The sequence below is a fragment of the Protopterus annectens genome, chromosome 17.part0 (genome assembly GCF_019279795.1).
Source record: "Protopterus annectens isolate FY-2018-M chromosome 17.part0, PAN1.0, whole genome shotgun sequence".
NCBI classification, from domain to species: domain Eukaryota; kingdom Metazoa; phylum Chordata; order Ceratodontiformes; family Protopteridae; genus Protopterus; species Protopterus annectens.
The window spans coordinates 48,569,731-48,594,404 of NC_056751.1; the positions used below are offsets into that span (position 1 = coordinate 48,569,731).

General features: G+C 39.4%; 1 protein-coding gene across 6 annotated transcripts in view; it reads right to left on the reverse strand.

The window, feature by feature from the left end:
• The window catches only part of MAPK10 (mitogen-activated protein kinase 10), a 2,349,270-nt gene that overhangs the window by 1,926,730 nt on the left and 397,866 nt on the right, over positions 1 to 24,674 (reverse strand). The gene's annotated exons all lie outside the window — the stretch shown is intronic.

The window sequence follows — 24,674 nt, forward strand, 5'->3', positions numbered from 1 at the left end:
TATCTGAAACTTGCAAGGCTTTCAGTAACATTTAACGCACTTAAACCAGCTGTAAGATGCACCAAATATTCCAGAAATCAGACCTGGCTTTTTCATGTTTATTATAATTCATAATGGTGAAAAATGACTGGAAGGTGATGACCTACAGAAGAGAGATGTAAACATGTATATCCTTAAACAGCACTGGCTGCATGGTTATGAAGAGAACAGCAGCAGCACTAAATAAAATGTTGATATGGCAGTTCTAACAAGGTTTTCAGATGTGTTTATGACTTCAGAAAATTCTGGAACCTCCTGATGCATCCCTGTGAGCTAACATAGAAAATAAAATGAGGAACGTGCATGTAATAATTCTGCTTCAATCACACAATGAGTGATATGCATAATTACTGACAGGTGTTTTACTGACAAAATACACATCAGGGCAAACAATATGGAGAACAAGGGAACTCTAAAAATAAAATATATCTTACGTTTACACTGTTTTTATTTAGCTCACTGACCAAGTACTTATTTCAACAAAATTGTCAGAGAAACATTAATATAACATGCACAATCTCACATCTGCTTTTCAGACACATCCAGATACTGTGCATATAGTGACTTAATTTCTAGATATACCCAGGGAATTCTTATAATCTACCCAGAAGCCAATCTAGGTTTTCATTTCTTATTCTGTTTCATTATTTTGTAGACAGCAAGTTATATACTGTGGTCTGTTAGTGACCTTAGTTTCTAATTAGGTAGCAGGTCTCATCGGGAGGTAGGATTCAGAAGGTCAGATTCTATAGAAGCTTTGCTACCCGCTGATACTTCTGACAAACACAGATGCGATTCCTATCTGTACACTTCTTTGCAGAGTGATTTTATAATGACGTTCCCAGTTTCAGTAAAGGAAGCAGGCAGCAGCTACTTGTATGCAGAATACTGTGTCATGTGACTGCATCAGTGATTTACAGTGCCCGATAGCAGGAATTTATAAAGCCATCAGGTTTAAAGAAAACAATTTCAATATTTGAGAACAGCCTTCAAACAAGTCTACTGCATTGATATCAGCTTTGTAATTCAAAATACAACTGTTCCTCAAAAACCAGGTCTAATCCAACTAATGTTCCTCAGTGAGTAGTAAGACCACTGTCTAATGGTCGATGTGTTACAGAACTTGCAGTCTATATCTGGCACATTTCAGGAATCAGTGATTCTACAGGAGCAGACCTGTTTATCATTAGAAAAACAATCATCTGAACTGTAAATCTCATGCTGGGTTTACTAAAGTTGTTATGCCACATAGTACCTGCTGTGGGCACAGGAACTGCACTGTACTAGACATGCCTTTTCACAGTATGTTGCACACTATGTAGATACTCAAGAAGGTGAATTATTCATTGGGAATTGTGCCAGTGTAACACAGCCTGGGTGTGCATCACCATTTACATATGCAGCAATACAATCAGAGAGCACTATACTTCACTGAGTAATATGCGCAATGAAACAAGAAATGGGGAACAGAAGGGATGTAAGATGTGGATTATCATCTGCACTTTGATATATGGATTGCACTATCCACTACAGTACGTAGTGTCAGCATGCCCCCAGCAAACAGATATGTTGACCACTATTTCAGCACAGCTCCATTACCTCTACACTAATGCACGCACATTATGAACATCTGTCACCTGGCTCAGTCTACTTATAGATTTATCATACCCCATGCCTGTGTTCCACCCTCTTAAATGCTACAGTCCACCATCACACTAACTGACAACTATAATGCATGGGTAAAGCTATGCAAGCACATTCTGAAGTGCTGATGGGAGTTCAGGAACTCTGCTCCAACTTGTATATTAGCTTCCACAATGTAGTCTTGTCAATTCCCACCAACAGGAGAATGTGAACAGTGCAAGTGTTTGAATAGAAACCAAATTTTTAGTAACAAAAATGTAAGCATGCACACACACACACACACACACACACACACACACACACACACACACACACACACACACACACACACATGTTTGATATGAAAGGGTTAAAATATATTATTTTAGCCAAACAGGTATTTAAAAAATTAACAAATGCTGTAACTTGTATAACAAAGCCATTTTTTCATTTATTGTTTTTAATTCTAGATAATCATGTTCATTCTAAAAAAAAGGCAGCATGATGTGAAGATTGAGTAGAGATGGGTGAAGGCTGCCAGACTAGCCAAATAGAATTTGATACATAATTCTGGCATTTGTAAATATAAATGTAAAATGCAGGCTTGTTTCTTAAATGAAAGCAAATACTAAAATGTTGAACTTCAAGATTGTAGCAACATTGCCATCTTCTGTAAGGAAAACTAAGTCAAGCATTTCACATCTGTTCTTTGAAATTAAAATTATTTAATCACTGCCTTTGATGTTTTACAATTCGGCTCTGGTCTGTCTAGATGAAGGCTTCCTGCCTATTGTTTTAAGGCTAAAGTTAATGATCAGAATTTACATATGGAATGTCCTTTGTTGTTCTATGTGTAAAAGAATGTAAATGCAGTTTCTGTCAGCCTGGGAACACCATGAAGATGTAAAAGATGATGTAATGTTTAGCAGAACTGCAGTTTCAATTTAAACAGTGTGAACCAGAGATTACTGAACATTTTTGTCTTGATATCCAACCTACAGCACTGCCTGTTGTCTTAAGTAAGTTATCTTAGAAGTGTGTTTTCTTGGAGGAAATAGCTAGGACTATAAAGATTAGACTAAGTGTTTTTCTGTTATGTCAGAACTGTACTACTGAGTTATTTTAAGTTTCTGTGTGATCTCTGAACTCTTGAATACACTGTGGTGTAGTAGTATTGTCTTGTGTTTTTAGTATTTATTATTAAATATTTTTAAACCCTTTTCAACTGTGGCTGGTTTATGTAGAGATAAGTTAAGCTCTAGAGTGCATTGCATATTTATAGAGTTTATTGTACAAAGCCACTCTAATAAGCCTTAAGACTGATTAGTCACACTTACCATTGGATAATAATACTGCACAGTAATAATTGGACACCCTTTTAAGGGACTTTGGGTAGCTGATAATTATTAGCTGGTGTTGGCAGTAATTACCACCGTACAGTCTGGGTAAAGAAGCACAGCTGGAGAATCTGTGTCAGCCTTTCCCAGGAGTGTATGTGAAGTTGTATAAATACTTATCTGAAAGTGTGTGTGTGTGTGTGTGTGTGTGTGTGTGTGTGTGTGTGTGTGTGTGTGTGTGTGTGTGTGTGTGTGTGTGTGTGTGTCAGCTACTTGGGCAGGGACACAAAGCACTGGTTGGACAGAGAGGGTACTGGAGGTTAGCTTACCAGCTAGGCAGAGATGTGGACCCTATAGCTGTGCCAGTGGGGAGTCTTATTGGGGACCTGGGGAGCAAGGAAGCAACCAGCCCCAGACTGACTGTGATATCTGTGTGCACGTAAGGGAAATTGTACTTTACTGTGTGTATTTGTTATCCTTTCCTCTTATATGACACACCCTCTCTGGTGTTAGTGGTGAGGACTGAGGCTCCTTGATTGCTGGGCCAGGGCATGGGCATCACACATTACAAGACAGAGATCTATTATTTTTCTCAGTAATACGTCCACATATCTTCAAAGAACAAAAAATCTAAGTTTACAACAGGTCCCATGCTCATGTCAGAATAATACAAGCAGCTAAATGTTTTGCATTAGAAAGCAGACAGATTTGACTCATATCCTGGAGACACGGTTCATTCCTCAGGCTAAAACCAGAGTATAATGCATACTTAACAGTTCTTAACAAAACTCTCATGGAATTATGCATGGACCAATGACAGTGTAATCTACCCCTCCATTTCATCCTTAACGATTTGTATGTAGCTTAACACTGAATTTGGATGGGCCATAATACCAAGGACAAGGGCTATTTGCTGTGACATCTTACCAATCAAAGTAAATATCACGTTTCTAAAGACATATACAATTTCTACTTCTGATTTAATACTAGCTCACTACATTTAGTCTTGAATGCAATTCACTCCCCATCCTGAACAGAAGTCACATATCCATATCTAGCAGAAGTAATTTGATAGACACACTGGTCTACTGTTGGTCTCTGCCAAATCTATACTGCAACCCTCAAACAGTTTGACAGTTATAGAAACACTTTCTGGACAATTTCATTAGCAGATTCTTTTCCTGGGAGTTAGCTGGTCAGGGAAACCAGGGACTTTAGGCCTTCTACAAACAGTGTGTGGGAATGCAGCAGTGAATTTTCCACAGATGTGTTATAGTACCGACATCACTGCATACTTAACATGGGCAGGACAAAGGAATAGGGGATAAAAAAAGAATTGAATTCATCCATAGATGAGGGCTCATTTCTGCCTGAGTATCGCCCCACCTGTCAACGTGGCATTAGCCAAACAGTGGGAAACAAACACATCAATATAGGCTGGGGGGAGTCTTAACAGTCATGGAAAAAGAAGGCCAAAAAATTGATTAACATAAATAAAGTTTTAAAAAAATATATGAACAACTTATTTTATCATTATTTTATTAATCATACTTAAATTGCATTTTTCGATATATAATACAATGTTTATTTATTTTATTATTTTTTTTAATTTATCTTTGCTGATTTGGAAAGTCTGACCTGGCAAAGCCCATTTTCAGCAGATGCCTGGGGAGAAAAGCTCCAGCAGATACATTTAATACATTAATACATTTTTTTTACAAAGATATGTTACATAGACTGTTTTAAGACATCTAGACACAACTAGATAATTGTTCTGTAGTTACTCTGTACAAAGATAAAACAGGTATTCCTTCTGTGGTGACATTATACGATATTAAATTCAAAGTATAAAACAGTATGCAAACAGTTCATGTGCAATATATGTGCCAGGCAGACATTATATATGACTTATAAGACATATAGCATAGATGCTAGGAGTAGATAGAATTGAGGTAAGGAGTGTGACTTGTTAGATGTTCGTAGTTAATAGTTAAAGCTAGAACAGGGAACAAGGTATTGTATAGCTGATGAGTCAAGGATAATGGGGTTAAGAATACTAGAGTACATACTGACATACATGTTAGTTGTTGCCCCATTAAGAAAAGACAATCCCTGGGACTCATAAAAAACTGTGCTGCGTATAAACTAAGTTTTCACCGTTCTGAGTGAACAGACAGCATAAGCATAACTCACACCTTCTTCCTCCTAATTTTAGTTTTCCTACTGATTTTCCTGCAGCCTTAAATATTGAGGGGGATTCATAAAGGTTACCACAAAGTGTAGGCTACAGTACATTTTGTGTAATCTGTCTGACTAGAAAGCACAAGAAATGTGGGTGGGATGTTCTTGAATACAGATCGTGTATACTTAGCATAGGCATTAATGAATCTGGCCTTGTGTACAAGTTTGCAGTAACATGAATCTAATGAAAAAATGCATAACAAAAACAACAGTCCTGAAAAGTCAAAAACATAGGTTGCATCGTTATTAACATTGCAAAATAACAAAAAAAAATACTTAGTTCCTTCAACACTCAGAATGTTCCTTTAGGATAAGCCTCCTTTTGACAGAATACATCTCTTTGTGAAGAAGTAAACTGTCTGCAAACGAAAGCTGTGATAATTATTTTAACAGAACTATTTTACCATTTACACGCAGGATACCCCCCCCAGCATAAGCAAACTATTTTAAAATAGAAACACCATTCATGTCTGTCTGTGAAAATGAGAAAGAAATGTCACCCACAACAACGTGCGTCCACTTTCCATGTACATACAGTGCTATCATACAATCCAAATTCATGACAGTTTAATTCTTATCAAAGGAGTGCAGATTAGCTGCTTTCATAAACAGACTAGCCCCACTTCCATTAGAATAACAACTTTTTAAACTGTGTACACTATGCGTTTAATATGATCAAGAGAAGGACATTGTACCAAGAAAATGCATTTTAGCTCACTTCCAGAGTCCCTGATAGCCCAGATCCCTGACTTTTGGTGGCAGTGCTTGAGAACAAAATAGCATGGATGGCTTTAGGTAAACTGCTCCCCTAGGTGAAGGGGCTCCAAGGCACCCACCTGCTGCCCACTGCACCCCCCCACACAGACACACATTGCAGTGCCCTCACCGCTCCCTTATCGCTTACTTATACCATCTTGATTACCTTTTTCTTTCTTTTCTCCCAGTTTGTCTTACTCTTAATTTTTTCTGCATTTATTCATTCATTTAACTCATTTTAAGTAGCAAGGCAGAACTCTGATAACTGTAGAGGAAACGACTGCATTAAGCCAGAGGGCTGCAAGGTCTAAATTTTACAGTTTTTTTAACAGCCTTTTCATCTATTGCTGGCCTCAACAAAAATCAAAATTAAGAGAAGAAATTCAGACTTGCTGTTCAACTTTGGTTTTCCCTGAATCTTTTTCAACACACCCTAATTGGCCAAGACTACACTGTAATAACCAATATAAACAATCTGGAAAACTACAAACATTATCAGTGCCTGCATTGTGGTATCTAAATCTAGGGAAAGTATTCCTTAATTAACTTTAAGATATTTTTCTTTACCTTTCCCCATGTTGAGAGTATCACTGTCAAACAAAATATGCCATATTTTGACTAAGATGCATCCCTCTCCCTCCTTAGCTCTATAAGAATGCCATATTCCCTACAGAAGTATTAGTGACTTTCTTCCCTAACCAATTTTAATTTTCCTCCAGCAATGTTCTTCTTTCGGCTTTTCCCGTTAGGGATCGCCACAGCCGAACTCCGGTCCGCTAATGATTGGCAGTAGATTTTTTAGGGTGCTGAGGTGCCAGCCCGACGCCCAGCCTTCAATGAAGGCACGCCCATTCACACATGTCTTTTGAACTCCACTCGACCACAGGGAGGACATGCAGACTCCACAAAGAAGGTGCTCCAGCCAAGAATCAAATGGGAGAACCTCTTGCTGTGAGGCAACAATGCTACCGCTGCACCACCACGGCTTAATTCCTCAGATTCCTCCCTGTCAAGCCTTGGAAGTTGTATCCCTTCAAAAAAATTCCACAATGTTTCGCTCCTTCCTCACCTATCGTCTATCATCTTTATAAACCAATATAGAAGTTATTTAGTATTGCTTCTATTCTTGTAGGATAACTGTAGATGTTATCTGTATTTTCATCCTTCATCTTAACTATTACTCCCTCTACCGACTGCTGTCTTAATTTTCAACCTAATAATTTTTGTATATTTGATGCATATTAAAAAAAATGCATAACAGAAGCACTTTTACATTTACATTTGCATATTGCATCAAGGTATTCATCGAGATTTCTTTTTTTCTGCATCCATCTCCTCTTTGGCACCTATCCTGTCAACCACTCCTTTGCCTGCAGCTCCTTCCGTATTTGAAGTTACCCAGATAAGACTTATGATTATCTCCCTAGTGTCGATTCTCTCATCATCTCTTTCAACTTTTTTCATCTTACTTCTGTTTGGTCTGCACTAGAGTCCATGTCAGCTAACAAACTATTTTATAAATTTCATGTAAACTATCTATGCTTATAGACAATTAATCAAAAGTGTAGGAATCACCAGTACCTGCTTGTGGTTGGGAGATATAGTTCCACACTAAACACTGTGTTGTCCAAAATTATAACATGGCACATTTTAAAAATTTTAATTAAGCACCCATGTTTCTTAGTTGTAGAAATCCGCTCTAACTTTCCTGTGAATCATGCCTCTGTGAGTAATGGATATATTCCCTGGTCTTCTCAGTGACTGCCCCAATGTCCAACAGCCCATAAATTTTTAAAAAGCTTTTTTTAGAATGTTCCTTGTTTTGCAACTGTTGCTTTCCTGAGTCCACTACTCACATCCTCTTTCTACAAAGTAATATTCCAGTCCAGAGGTATTATCTTTCAACGCATCCTTCTTTATCTTCGGTATATACATACACATGACAGATAGCCTACAACCCCAAAAGAAACTCTTACAATAACATCTTCCCATGCAGTCCACTTTATCTTCCTTTACTCCAGATGGGCATACCTTTTCAATGAAAATATCTAGTCCTTCTTTTTTGCTGCCACAAGATATTCTGCCATGTGTTCCTCTCTATACCCTTTTTATCAGCTGTTGATGTTCCTTCTTCGTTACATGTGTTTCTTGCAACATTAATTATTTGTGATTTATTTATTTTAATGTGTGCCAAAGTTCTCTCCTGTTTATCTCAGCCTGAAAGACCATTTATATTCCATGATAAAATCTGTATTCTCATCCACATTTGTACTACCATATAACAAATGTTTAGGTGCCTAACTAGCCTTCCCTTTCCGCTCTCCTTTTGAAGACATTATTGCTTATATTATTCAAACATCTTTGTCTTTTCCTTCCTACTGTTCTTGAATTTGAGCCTGCATGTGGTCATTTTATTTAACAGTTATTGTACCCACCTCTTGCTTTCTGCTCCATAACCTATAATCAAACATATCATTTATGTTAAGAAATAACTAAAACATCTAGAACTATATAGAATAGCTTTAAAATCTGAAATAATGTCTACCTTTTCTTCAAATAAGTTTCCCTTATTTTGGTGTCTTTGCACTTATTCTTTAACTACAAATCACCAAGTCTACCCTGAGCTCTATTTCCCCTACTTTCCTGCTGGTACAATCCCTACAGTAATTGCCCTCTGTGAATCTTTTGTGCTTATAATTTTATTTTCTTAATCAGTTTTCCCTTATGTTACTTCTTTCCTCCCTATCCACTGATTAAAACTTCATCTCAGCCCACTACCTTCTTAGAAGCATTAGGGTTAGACTTCTATTTCTAAGACACACATAACATTTATGGTGCATGCTGTGATGACCGTGCCCTGGCCAAGCAATCAAGGAGCCTCCATCCTCACCACTAACACCAGGGAGGTTATCTCATAGAAGAGGAAAGGATAACTAATACACACAGTAAAGTACAATTTCCCTTAAGTGCACACAGAGATCACAGTCAGTCTGGGGCTGGCTGCTCCCTTGCTCACCAGATCCCCAATAAGACTCCCCACTGGCAGAGCAATAGGGTCCAGGTCTCAGCCTAACTGGGCAAGTTAAAACCTCCAATACCCTATCTGTCCAACCAGTGCTTTGTGTCCCTGCCAAGTAGCTGACACAACACACACACACTTTGAGATAGGTATTTATACAACTTCACAGACACTCCTGAGAAAGGCTGACACAGATTATTCGGCTGTGCCCCTTTTCCCAGACTATACAGTAGTAATTACTGCCACCACCCAATTAATAATATCAGCAACTAAAAGACCCTTAAAAGGGTGTCCAATTATTACTGCGCAATATTATTATCCAATGGTAGTATGACTAACAGTCAAGGCTTACTTAAGAGTGGCCTATTACAATAACCTCAATGAATATGCAATGTATTCTAGAGCTTATCTCTACACAAAGCAACCACAGGTAGAATGTTTTAAAAATATTTAATAATAAACAATTAAAACACAAGACAAAACTACTACACCACAGAGATATCTAAGAGTTCAGAGATCACACAGAAACTTAAAATAATGCAGTAGGACAGGTCTGATTTAAAAGAAAAATACATAATTAATCTTTACTAGCTTTAACTATTCCTACAAGAAATCACAGTGCTAAACTTACATGTGAGCATAAGCAGAGTGCTGGTAAGTTGGATATCAAGATCAAAATGCTCTCTAGTCTCTTGTGAGAAATAGTTTATAAAACATCACTAACAAACATGTCTCTGGGTCCTCCCCAGATTACATAATTTTTGACACTTAGGCATTCCCAGTATTCATGCTGCATCATCTTCACACCTGCTCTGGGTTCCAAGGCTAATAGAAACTCAATTTACATTATGTAGCCAGCTAACACCTGCACAGGAGAATACAACACTAAAAGGCATTTTGCATATACACTCTAGAAATTAGTCCTTAGTTAACACAATAGACAGAATGTCTTCAGCCAGCCTGACCAGAACCAACTTTAAAGATCAAAGAATGTCATAAAATCATTTCAATTTCAAAAGAAAAATTTGAAAAGCTTAACTTAGTTTTTCTTTACAGCAAGGGGGCAATGTCATAACAATCCTGAAGTTCACATTTTACAGTGTTTTTCTACACTTAAGAAAGCATGCCTGTATTTTACATTTATTAACAAATGCCAGAATTATATATCAAATTCTATTTGACTATGCTGGCAGCCTTTGTCCATCTCTCCCCAATCATCACATTTCTCCCCCCCACCGGGAACTCAAGCAAGTTTTTCAAGTGCCCCTTGAGAAACATCGCTTGAGAGTGTCAGATCTGTCTGGGTGTACCTCACCCCATTCCCTGTCTTGACAGCCCATCTGCACTGGCATTGCTACTCCCGCTGCGGTGCTGCACTGACATATCATATGCTTCCAACCCCAGACTCCATCTTAGCAACTTGGCATTTTGCTGACTGGCTCTGTTTAACAATGTTAGAGGGTTGTGATCTGTCATCACAGTGAATTTTCTTCCATACAGATAAGGCTGAAATTTTTGTAGTGCCCACACTATGGCTGCATAGCATTCCTCCCTGGGTTGCAGCCTATGACTGAGATAAACCACTGGGTGCTCTTCTCTCTCTGAAAAAATCTGTCTAAGTACAGCCCCCACCCCATAGTTTGAAGCATCCACCTGCACAACAGTCTTTGCTGTAGTCTGGACTGGCTAACATAGGGGGTCCTCCCAAAGCTTCCTTAAGCTTCTGAAATGCCTGCTCACATGTTGGGGTCCACACTACATTATCTGGCCTGTTCTTCCTTGTCAGGTCTGTGAGGAGAGCAGCTATGGTACTATAATTGGGAACGAACTTTCTGTAGTACCCTGCTGTCCCTAAGAATGCCCTCACCTGCTTTTTGGTAACAGGTGCAGGCCATGCCTGAATAGCTTCCACTTTGGCATGTTCTGGCCTTATCTTACTACTCCCCACTCTATTTCCTAGGTAGGAGACCTCTGTCATACCCACCTGACATTTGCTCAGCTTAATGGTCAACCCTGCCCTCTGTAATCTTCCCAGCACCTCCCTGACATGCTGAAGGTGCTCTTGCCAGGAATGGCTGTAGATAACAATACAATCCATGTAAGCAAGGGCAAACCCTCCTGCTCCTGCTAAGATATGATCTACCAGCCTCTGGAAAGTCGCTGGGGCATTCTTCATCCCAAAGGGCATCTCTGTGAACTCATACTAGCCAAAAGGAGTCACAAAGACTGATTTCTCTCTAGCACTGGGAGTCATGGACACCTGCCAGTAACCCTTGGTAAGATCAATGGTTGTAAGATACTTAGTCCCACCCAGCTGCTCTAGGGCCTCATCTGTCCTAGGCATGGGGTAAACATCTGAATCTGTGTGACTATTTAATTTCCTGTAATCCACACAGAACAGTTGCTGCCATCTTTCTTTGGCACCAACACCACTGGTGAGGCTCAGGGACTGTTGGACTCTTGAATTACCCCTAGTTTCAACATCTCCTGTACCTCCTCCCTCAGAATCTGTTTGACTCTCTCAAGCACTCTACAAGAGGCCTACCTAATAGGCCTTTGGGGTCCTGTATCCACCTGTGCTCCCTGGTTTCCCAGTGAACATGCCCCCAAACTCCTGCAACACTGCTCAGATTTCTCGAACCTTGGTAGGAGACAGCTGCTGAGACATTGCTACCCCTTCCACCAAGATGTCAGCCCGAGCCTCACTGAGGAGATCAGTTACAAGATCTCTCTCAGACTCCTCCTGCAATCCACTGCAAATGCTCAGCACAAGGGCCTCCCTATCATGGTAAGGTTTCATCATGTTAACATGGTACAATTTGTGCCCCTGCCATCTGCCTAGCACTTCCACCATGTAGTTGACATCACTTACCTTTCTTACCACCTTGTAGGGTCCCTCCCACGCTGCCTGCAATTTGTGTCTGACAGGAATGAGAACCATCACTTGCTGCCTTACAGCATACTCTCTAGCTCGAGCATTCCTGTCATACCAAACCTTTTTCTGTTGTTGGGCTACTGCCAGGTTCTACTGGGCCAGGCCCATGAGTTCCCTGTGCCTTGTCCTGAGGTTCAGAACATATGCCACAACAGACTCCTTATGAGACTCACACTCACCTTCCTACTCATCTCAAATTAAATCTGCAGGACCCCTCATCCTATGGCCATACAGCAACTCAAAGGGTGAAAAACCTGTGGATTCTTGGGGAACCTCTCTGTAAGCAAACAACAGATGGGGTAAATATTTCTCCCACTCCCTCTTAAACTGATGTGCAAATGCCCATAGCATGGACTTGATTGTAGAGTTTAACCTCTCAACAAGACCATTAGTCTGGGGATGGTAGGGGGTGGTCTTCATGTGCTTCATCCCACAGGACTTCCACAGACAAGCCAGTAGGTCTGACATAAAATTGGCACCTCTGTCAGACAGTATTTAATTTGGGAAACCTACCCTGCTGAAAATCTCTAACAAAGCATTTGCCACCTTCTCGGCCTCAATGGAGGGCAAAGCCACTGCATCAGGGTATCGTGTAGCATAATCTACAATCACTAGGATATACTTTTTCCCTGTGGAACTTGGGAAACTCAGAGGAGCCACAAATATCCATAGCTACCCCCTGAAATGTCTACTCAATCACAGGCAAAGGCATCAAAGGAGCTCTCACGTTGCCTCCTGCCTTGCCTACCTTTTGGCACTGATCACAGGTCCTGCACTACCCTGTTACATCTCTGGAAATTCCAGGCCAATAGAAGTTTTACATAATACATCTCTTTGTATGTTTTATGTCCATATGACCTGCAAAGGCAATATCATGGGCTATGGCTAGAAGCGCCAGATGGTAAGCTCTAGGCACTACCAACTGCTGTACTCTCTCACCTTCTAGCCCTCCCTCAGGGGTCCACTTTCTGTACAGTAACCCTTTGTTCCCAGTATACAGATACCCCCTTCCCTTGAGAATCAGGTGCCTCCCTAGCTACCTGCCTCAGGCCTTGCAATGTAGGGTCTGAGAGCTGAGCCTGTCTCAAGTCTCTCCTTGTAACCCTTCCCAGCTCCCCTTCCACAGGAAGTCTGGCATCCTCTGACAGCAGTGCCTCACTGTCAGCCTGGGTACTACTACTCACCTCTACCTTTGAAGTCAATCTGTCCAAGGGACCATCAGTACCCACAAGCAGCTGTGGCTCACCTTCAGTCTCACTGCTACAGAGCAGCTCCCTCCCTGAAGTAACCACCTCAGCAGTCCTGGCTGCAAGTGTGCAGTCTGTCTGGGTCTTCCCCAGGCTACCAGACTTACATGCTTGTCTCCAAGCCTGACTGTGTATAACTGCACAAGCTCAGGGTACTGCAATATCAAAATCATTCCCTATCAGGACATCTGCAGGTATATCCTCAAACATACCTACTTGCTGGCTTCATTTTCTACCCTCGAAGTCAAGGTGAACCCTAGCCAAAGGTATTTGGAATGGGATCCCTCCTAAAGCCCTGACTGGAGTGGACTACCCAGGCAAGTAGAGCTCCTCTGTAACCAGTGCAGGCTTTACAATGGTTACATCAGAGGGTGTGTTTCTCTTAGCAATGGCCCCTTTGCCATTCACTACATGAGGATATAACCTCTGGTGGTAGTTTGATACCCTTGCTGTTCCAAGACAACCTGCTGTTGGCATTTTGTCTTTCCCACTTAATGGCTCCCTCTCCTTTGGTTCCACACCTTGCCTCCATGGAAATCTGTATGCCACATGACCCCACTGGTTGCATTCAAAACATTTAACCCTAGCTCCTGAATGTGTACCTGGACTAGTGGCTTCCCCTTCCTCTGGCAGATTCTGTTGGGGCAGTCTGTGCTGCTCACCATGGGTTCCTTTAGTCCCATGAGCAGTACTAGGAGTCCTTTTCCTGTGCAGGGCTGCCCTGCTTGCTAGGTATAGATCTCCCTTCTTCCCCAACTCCTCTGAAGTAGCACACTGTCTATTAACTAACCAGATCCTCATGTCCTCAGGCAAAGTGCTAAGGGCTTGTTCCCTTACCAAAAGGTCTGCCAGCCCTTCAAAAGTGGTGACCTGACATCCACTCATCCAGCTATGAAAATAAGTGCTCAGTTCAGCAACATATTCATATACATTTTCATCTGCCTTGCGTCTATGCTCACAAACCTTTTTCCTATACATTTCAGTTGTTAGCTTAAAACATTCTAATAAATGTCTTTTTACAGCAGTATAATCAAAACAATCAGTGTCATGCATTTTTGCTAAAGAAGTTACAGCTTTACCATGGAGTAAGGGGGTCAGGAACCGTACCCAGAGCCTTTGGTCAACTTCATACTGTTTACATACCCACTCAAACATATGAATGAAGCTATCAAAATTATCCCCCTCTTTAAACTGTGGAAGACATTTACTGACCTTTCATGCTTCTGGGGTCTGGTTACTCCCTTCCCCATTACCTACATGACTCTGGTGAAGAGTCAGCATTTCCCTCTCATGCCTCCTCTGCCATTCATTTTCCTCAGCTTGTAGACTCCTCATTTTCTAGACTGCTTCCAGTTCCATACGCCTGGCGTCCAACTCAATTCTCTTTAGCTCCAGCTGGATTTTTAAGTCCGCTGCAGAAAGGCTGAGCTGTCCATTCTCTGAGGATATTGCATCTACTCTGTCAGTCTGATTGTCCTCCAGACTGCTGTTCTCTGATGCAGCTGTAACCAAGGCTGCAATCAGGTATGCATTAGTCAGGTTTCCATGCACCATTCCCCTAGCCTGGCACATCTCCACCAGCTGGTTCCTTGTCAGCTTTCCGTACCCTTCTGCTGATATGCTGCCTGCTCACTCTGACTAACACTAAGCTAACAAAAGAAATAAAACAATTGTGATCTGAACTCAGAGTATACACTCCGTGGCTGTTTTAGAGTACAAAACACTTTTAGAGATCACTGTACATATGTTACAGGAATTTGCTCTACCCACACCACTATAAGTCAATTAGTATGTGAAGTAGATCCCACCACTGCCAAACACTCGTGATGACTGTGCCCTGGCCCAGCAATCAAGGAGCCTCAATCCTCACCACTAACACCAGGGAGGTTATCTCCTAGAAGAGGAAAGGATAACTAATGCACACAGTAAAGTACAATTTCCCTTAAGTGCACACAGAGATCACAGTCAGTCTGGGGCTAGCTGCTCTCTTGCTCACCAGATCCCCAATAAGACTCCCCACTGGCACAGCTATAGGGACTAGGTCTCAGCCTAACTGGGCAAGCTAAAACCTCCAGTACCCTCTCTGTCCAACCAGTGCTTTGTGTCCCTGCCAAATAGCTGACACAACACATACACACTGAGATAAGTATTGATACAACTTCACAGACACTCCTGAGAAAGGCTGACACAGATTCTCCAGCTGTGCCCCTTTACCCAGACTATACATTAATAATTACTGCCACTACCCAATTAATAACATCAGCTACTAAATGGCCCTTAAAAGGGTGTCCAATTATTACTGTGCAATATTATTATCCAATGGTAGTATGACTAACCGTCAAGACTTACTTTAGAGTGACCTATTACAATAACCTCTATAAATATGCAATGTATTCTAGAGCTTATCTCTACACAAAACAGCCACAGGTAGAAGGTTTTAAAAATATTTAATAATAAATAATTAAAACACAAGACAAAACTACTACACCACAGAGATATGTAACAGTTCAGAGATCACACAGAAACTTAAAATAATACAGTAGGACAGGTCTAATTTCAAAGAAAAACACCTAATTAATCTTTACTAGCTTTAACTATTTCTACAAGAAATCACAGTGCTAAACTTACATGTGAGCATAAGCAGAGTGCTGGTAAGTTGGATATCAAGATCAAAATGCTCTCTAGTTTCTTGTGAGAAATAGTTTATAAAACATCACTAACAAACAAGTCTCTGGGTCCTCCCCAGATTACATCATTTTTGACACTTGGGTTTTCCCAGTATTCATATTGCATCATCTTGACACCTGCTCTGAGTTCCCAGGCTAATAGAAACTCCATTTACATTATCTAGCCAGCTAACACTTGCATAGGAGAATACAACACTAAAAGGCATTTCACATATACACTCTAGCAATTAGTTCTTAGTTAACACAATAGACAGAATGTCTTCAGCCAGCCTGACTGAAACCAACTTTAAAGATCAAAGAATGTCATAAAATCATTTCAATTTCAAAAGACAAATTTGAAAGGCTTGACTTAGTTTTTCTTTACAGCAAGGGGGCAATGTTGTAACAATCTAGAAGTTCATATTTTACAGTGTTTTTCTACACTCAAGAAAACTTGCTTGTATTTTACATTTATTTACAAATGCCAGAATTATATATCAAATTCTATTTGACTAGGCTGGCAGCCTTCGCCCATATCTCCCCAATCGTCACACATGCTTTCCCTCCTTTAAAAGACTCTCTATGCTTAAACTGTCCATTTCTTACTCTTACTGCAGACTTTCACCCAGACAGACATCACTACACAGGATAAACTGTTATTAGTTATGTGGTGTAACTGGGGACTTACCCTATCCTTCCTGACAGTTCAACTCTTCACTAAAACACACCTCCATTAAAGCGTTTTTTAATTGAAAACATGCAAAAGGAACATTTTATCTCAATTAACTATAAATAGTACACTTTCTAGCAGTCAAAACAAGCTTCATTCCCTTTTATTTAGTAACATTCAACCTAATCCCTACATAAAGTAACAGCCCATAGAAGATTAGCTACGTTACTAGTTAAAACACTTACTACTCGTCCATACTACTAGTGGTCCTCCTGCAAATTTCCCAGCTTTTGCATAACTAGAGTTCTAACATTAGATATGGAGTCCTTTATCTTGCTGGTCACTTTTAAATATGTCCTTGTGTTTCTGTTGATTCTTCTAAACAGAAAAGGTTTTTAAGAAATATTTCACCCTTTTCCATTACTCTTCTTTCCCTTCTTGTCGCTGTGTTGCTTGAGGAGGCTTAAGATCTCTGTGGTGTGATTCTTGTAGAAAACTTCACGCTGCTGAAGGAGATAGTTCGTGGGTGAAGAAGTATTTACTCAAGAAAGAAAGATTTTTTTTAAAACTTGTTGTTATCATAAACTCCCTAGAGGACACCAAGATCCTCAAAGATGACCTCATACTGTCAACAGGCCCCTGAAACTGATCCTGCAGTTAGGGATCTGGGAATCTGTGTCGTCAATGAGCTGTTCTTTAACGACCATGTATCCACAGCTTATATCTAAAGGTAATGCCTGCCAGATCCACAGAAGCAATCATTCCATTGTACTTGACACTCATTAGGATAATCGTTTGAGTACAATGCCCCTTTTGGTACATACTTGCTCATAACACTTGTCAAAACTGGAATGACTACAATGTTTTCTCACTCAAAAAAAAAAAAATCAAAGGCTTAAATTGTAAAAACTAGGCAGACCACCTCAAAGCCTTGTCCCTCTTCCAAATATCAAACAGGCTACTGACAGGCAGTCTTTGCCTCATGTATTGAGTTTCAGCAGACCCTTGTCTATCAGACATATTACATATTTGCAAGTCTAGTGGCATTATAAATATACACGTGGGGAATTTCAATACCCTTTGCAAAGTAAACAGAACACGTTGGAGGCATACATTTGCATCACAGAAAGTTCCACTTCTAAGGAACTTTCTTCCACTCCACATTAAGCAAAGTACTTTTTACTTATGGTGTCTGAGGCACGTTTATATTTTAGGTTGCATTTTTTTCTGAAATGCAGTTCTATACGTGACATCTCTTTCAGTGTGAGATAAATCCGAAGGGATTTTTCTTCTTCTTTTCGGCTGCATGTGAGAATGTATAGCCTATACTGGCTTGTACTGTTGTTCTCTTGAATGTGTTTTAACTGCCTAATGAGTTATGTGACTTTTATATTATTGTGTTATAAGTTGTTTTATGTTTCCTTTAAGTTATTGTAGATTTTATTTTCATTTGTAGAATAAATTTGGCACTATTTTTAGCTTTTGACTAATTGCAATTGTTCTTATCTTACCTACGTTACTTTATTCATCATTATTTTTCATTTATGGGTATTTCAGTTAGGTGTGTATGTGATGGTTTCAGTAAGTTATATGCATGTAGTTTGCACGTTTAATTTTTCCCAGTATGATGGAAAGGATTTAGCTCCAGTGACTGATGATGCAAGCAGAATGGAGTTAAATGATGGAAGACAAGGACAGAATGGTCATAACTGACTAATAATGGTTATGTGAATACATTTTTATTGCAATACTTAATCAATGCCACATCCATCCATCCATCTATCTATCGCTCTGTTTTTCATGTGACAAAATGTATGGTGGTATTGTGTCTGAAATATGTTTTAAAAAGCATAATGAAACTGCAAAAAAATAACTATTTCTAACCATTGTTTGTCACTGAAACATTTAATTTCTGTTCCTTGCTGGTTAATCTGGGATGCAATAAACTATTTCTCAATGGTCTCAGAATGAGTAATATAATGATATTAATGCATAATGCTCTGCATTCCAGCTGTTAGCTTTCTAAAGATCTCCAATAACAGAAGTGAAATGCATGAATGATGTAAAAAAACAGGTGAAAAACAGTGTCCCGGTGTGGCAACTTCTAAATACTTCTCATAATCATTTCTACAGTCACACTCCAAATCTGTGGTCACTGCAAGCCATACCCTGAAAATGTTAAATAAACTAGCTGAGTTTTCAAGAGAGCTCCAGAAAGGTTATTTGTAACCCTGGGGCAGTCTCCAGAATGGTGCTCCCCCTTCCAAATAAAAAAAGTTCCAACACAGTTCTGAACTGTAGCAATAAGCTTATAGAAGCTTTGTGCTAGACATAAGACACTAAACATGCTCATTTCAGCAATTGTATAAATAAATCCCCTCAATATAAGCAGCTGTTCTCCATTGACATTCATACCCCTTGATACTCTATGTTTGAGGTAGGTACCTCCTTTCCCCCCACCCTAGTCACAGTATCTTGTTTACAAAACAAGAACAGTTGACTATTTTGAACATCCAAGCTACATAAATACCATATCATGGGGATATACACACACAGTACAGAGTCTAAACTTCAGCAAAAGAGTACATACTCAATACCAAAATCTGCTGCAAATTGTCATAAAGCAACTAGAAACAAGTTGCAACAGTAGTCTCCTATAAGACAGATGCCTCAGTAAATGTTAGCAAACAAATGAAATTCAGACTTAAGAATCTCTTGCTCTATGAAAGAAAAATAAACATAGGTTAATATTTTGGATAAAAAACAAAACCCAAAACCACTGTAAACATTAATAAAAAGGAGTCAATCAATATTTAGCACTTTCCTTCTTTTACTTATAGAACATCTAAAGAGAAACACTAAACGAAACACTAAATACACTTTTATACACCATTACTTGGAATCAGTAAAACAATTAGCCTATCTGGATACATCACTAATTAACACAATAAAGCAACAAATGACTGCTTCATTTCAGTTAAACATCCTAACAGAAACAATTAGTTAAATATATTTATACTTTAACAAGAGTTTAATGGAAATGGTCTCATTTAATCCAGGAAAAACATCCACACATAAAAACACTTGCCATTTAAGTTCAAGGTGTTCCAAAAAAATATTACATTGTTCAACAAACAAATTAGAATCAACTTTTTGAATAATCTGGATCCTGGGTCCTGTAGTCTATGCACAGAAGCATGCCTTAACTGAAGAAGCAGTTTCTTTAAAACTTTTTATTTCTCCTGCCTGGCCATATTCTCTAAAATTGTGAGGATGTCATTCTCACAATGGTTGCATGGAAGGTCTTATCTAGAACGTTTAGTTAAACCTCACTGCTTTGCCACGTTCCATGTCCAATACTGATCCTTACCTTTCAAAGGATGTCTTACTTAGTAACAGATATGACTCAGCTGGAAGTACAAACACTCAAGATCACACGTAACGTGCCTAATTTTACTGGTATCTTCAGTGTCTCAGTTTTCAGCATATTTCCCACTTCATTCTGAGTTTACTGATATGGTAGTCTATGTCTATATGTGGTATCAATCACAGGTGATACAAAAGACTCTACTACAAAAATCTCTGCATCTGAAACAGGCTCTTTGGCAAATAAGGTTACATTAAACTTTTCTATAGCTAAATATGTTTTGCTTTACACAGTTATTTTAACTTAGTCTCCACTTTTTGGCAGTCCTTAGTCCATTGACAGGTGCTAGATGGCATATTAGATATTCTTACCTAGTAAATTTACAACTGGCAATGGCATTCTCGCAAACTCTTTATTTGTAACTAACCGGTTACCTCATTTCTACATTGTGAAATACACTGTGTCTGTCCATTGCAGTGCTTAACGCCTTTACTGCAAAAACGTACTTTAGGGCTGACTTCACTGATGCAAAGTAAATTCAGTGCAAGCCGTCAGTACTAATTGTCAACCTTTTATATTTAAGCATGAAGTATCTAAAGGCTTAAAAGCAATCATTGTATCTGGGGGCACTATATTATATCATATTTATGAATTTACTATATCTTTGATCAAAATCAATTATGTAATCTGTCATAGGAACTCTGTCTCTGATAATCCAAGTCTAATTAGACTATGTCTCATAAATCTGATCTTGTTCCTCTCTCAGAAACATAGAGGCATCATGTCCATTTATTAAAGTGGACAAACCCTCATATGTATTTAGATCCTCTGCTGAATTTTTCAAAGCTTTCTCATTACAGGGATAGAGTAACTGCAGCGGCATGCTTTTATTTTTCTAGCTCAGTAACCAGAGTCCAAATCATAACCTCATTTTTCCAACTTTCATAGGGCTTAGTTTAATCAAGCAGAATTCTAATATAGCAATAACCCACACCTGGATTTACCCACGGTTGGTGTGGTTTGGTCATGAGGGCAAAGGCCGAGTGGCCAAACAAAGACAACCGTGGGTAAATCCAGCATTACCCACACCCAGAAGTGGGTAATTGCTATTATACAATGACATTATTTAAGAAAAAAAATAATTACTTTTCTTAAATAATGGCATTGTATAATGCCTCCTTGCTGCCCTTCCGCAGCTGTCTGGTATTCTGTGGCAGTTCTGATGTACTGCACATGCGTATGCTTATGCAGTAAATTAGAGCTGTGGGTGGAAGCAACGGAGAAAGCAAGATCTCTGTTGCTTTTTACAAAGTGACTCGCATAGCGAGACAGCTTTAAAAAAAGCAACGGAGAATCTCTGTTGCTTTTTTTTAAAGCTGTCTCGCTATGTTAAACCCATTTAACATGGCTAGACAGCTTTAAAAAAGCAACAGAGAAAGGAAAATCTCCATTACTTTTTTTTAAAAGCTGTCTTGCTATGTTAAACTCCTTTAACACAGCGAGACAGTATGTAAAAAGCAATGGAGATCTTGCGTTCTCCGTTGCTGTAAAAAAAAGACTTATACTAATGGAAAAAGTCCAGGCGACCGGACCTTTTTCTGTTAGTATAAGTCTGATTTACAAAGTGCACGCTAACCAATCAGCGTGCACATTTTGGAATATTAATGGGGGGGGTCGTTGTATAGTTAGAATTATACAACGACCCCCTCATTAATATTCCAAAATGTGCACGCTGATTGGTCAGCATGCATGTTGTAAATCAGACTTATACTAACGGAAAAAGGTCCAGTCGCCTGGACTTTTTCCATTAGTATAAGTCTTTTTTTACAGCTTTTTACACACTGTCTCTATATGTTAGTGGAGTTTAACATAGCGAGACAGCTTTAAAAAAAGTAACAGAGATCTTCCTTTCTCCGTTGCTTTTTTTAAAGCTGTCTCACTATGTTAAACTCCTTTAACATAGCGAGATAGTTTGTAAAAAGCAACGGAGATCTTGCTTTCTCGGTTGCTTCCACCCACAGCTCTGATGTACTGCGTAAGCATACGCATGCGCAGTACATCAGAACTGCCGCAGAATACCAGACAGCTGCGGAAGGGCAGTAAGGAGGCATTATAAAATGCCATTATTTAAGAAAAGTAAATTTTTTTTTTCTTAAATAATGTCATTGTATAATAGCAATAACCCACTTCTGGGTGTGGGTAATGCTGGATTTACCCACGGTTGTCTTTGCTTGGCGCCCCGGGCTTTGCCCTCATGACCAAACCACACCAACTGTGGGTAAATCCAGCATTACCCACACCCAGGTGTGGATTATCGCTATAATAGTCCATTAGTATCAATGAAAGGGCTGAACAAACCAGATGAGGATGACTTTTCAAGACACATGGAGATTATACTTTTAAATATTTACGTTGAACAAACACTGAGATAGATGTGCTCTTCACTGTCTAAACTGCAGCAAAAAGAACATATTATTTCCTCAAAGCTACTGCTAACAGTGATAAAGCACATGGAAATCATGCTGCAATAAACGTATCCTACACGTGTCTCTAAAAGTCTAAAACAGAAGAAGTAACTGCAGGCTAACAAAATCAAAAGGGAGATCACCATGTATGATGAGACAGTAAGCTTTCCTGACAGGACCAGGATCACAGCCTACTGTTCGTAATGCTGCTTTATTTTCTAGCTTGTTTTTTATACAACAGCAAGAATGAAACACACACATTGTCTGACAGAAAAGACATCAGTTATACCTGTAGCTCAGTAGGCCGGGACGAAATATTGTTAACACTTCTGCAACTCCTCAGCAAAGAACAACACAGAAACAAAAAGCATTCAGAAACATGTCACTAAACGACTATTACATAATGTGCTGCATAGGACCAGTCTCTTCTAGGCCACACCTGCCCAGATAAACAGGCATATAAAATCTTGTTAGAACACCAGGGAGAATAAATTACATAATCATTTGTATATCATTTCAAAATTTCACTTATTTACCAAACCACATTAATTTCTGCAATACAAGCTATACACTTCCAGCACTTTCTCTCCACAACAGTTCAGCCTCAGTGGTCAAGATGATACAAAGTAAACAAGGATATCTGGAACACAGCCAGTCATGTACCGCACTTTCTAACTGCTTACTGCCTGCAGAAAACAGTCTGTGCAGTGAGCAGCTTGATAGTAAGCTAATTTTACTGCTGACAGGGCTATCAAGAAATTCTACTGCAGCAACCATCTTGCAGGAAAACACATCTACAGACTTTCCTTCTACTTTTTATGAGCTTCACATTAAACAGAGTATGCTGGAAGCATCCAGCTATGAATCAATAACTTAAGCAAGAGTGTTCAATATCACATTCATTTCAATCTGCACACCTTGAGTTCACACAAAATAATTTTAATCTGTTGATGGGGATCAGTTTTTTTGTTCCCTGTCACACACATTAGCTTTAGTTTTCCAGAGGTGATCACTGCAGTGAGATTAACCCTATTTCCCCAAAGTGCAATCATGTTAGAATATACTGTTATAGTACAGGAGGAACAGCCTCACTGTAGTGTGTGTAGTGCTTTGCTCCTCATAGCACCTTTATTTTGCTTAATTTTTCAAATACCATTGCAAACATTTGTTTACATTTCATTTGTTTACATTTGAATGAGACGAAAAAATGATTACCTGCTGAGTAAAGCACTCCTGGTAAAAGTCCAACGAACAAATCCTAGGTAGTAAGCGCTTTCACGTTATTACAACGCTTCATCAGACAAACGAACAAATCCTAGGTATTAAGCGCTTTCACGTTATTACAACGCTTCATCAGACAAACGAACAAATCCTAGGTAGTAAGCGCTTTCACGTTATTACAACGCTTCATCAGACTTCTGTCAGAAGTCTGATGAAGCGTTGTAATAACGTGAAAGCGCTTACTACCTAGGATTTGTTCGTTTATGTGTCCGTATTAAACTTTGGATTCTTTCAAGCTTCAGCGGATATTTATTTATTTCACAGCTGTTGGTGCACTTACTGGTTATTTCGTATTTTTGTTTACATTTGAACCTGCATTTAGTTCTTTCACAAGTTCAGCCAGGTATGTGTGCAAAGGGGAATAATGGGTGTACAGAAAATTGACAAATGTTAAGGAGAAATAAAGGACTAAACTTTGAGCAAAAACTGGGGAATAAAATTTCCTTTAGTTGATCCTTACTATCTTATGATTTGTTTGTTTGTGTCTTTCGGCTTTTCCCAGTTAGGGGTCGCCACAGCGGAACTCCGGTCCGCTAATGACTGGCAGTAGATTTTTATGTGCCGAGTTACCAGCCCTGACGCACAACCTTCAACGAAGGTACGCCCATTAATGCATGTCTCCACACAGAAGACGCTCTAGCTGAGAATCGAACGGCACAACGTCTTGCTAGGAGGCGACAACGCTACCACAGCACCACCACCGCAGTTCACTATCTTATGATATAATGGAATAATAAAAAACAACTGCAAGCCATGTACAGATGAAAGTGCTGACTACTTTGTGAAGCATGGATGAGGTACAATCTGAGCAATTTCAAGTCAGTGAAGTTGAATTTCCCCAGTCACTGTTTTCTATAGAAAACCAGTGCCAGTGTGGTTTCTAAGTGTGCACCAGCAGAGATACCTTTCTTTTAGGAGAATTTTCCCTTTGTTGTGCAACTGTGAAATTGGTATATGTTAGCTTGAGGTATATGGGGGGGGGGCTTGATTTAGTTTCTGTTTTTTTGGCATTGCTACTATTTTTCATA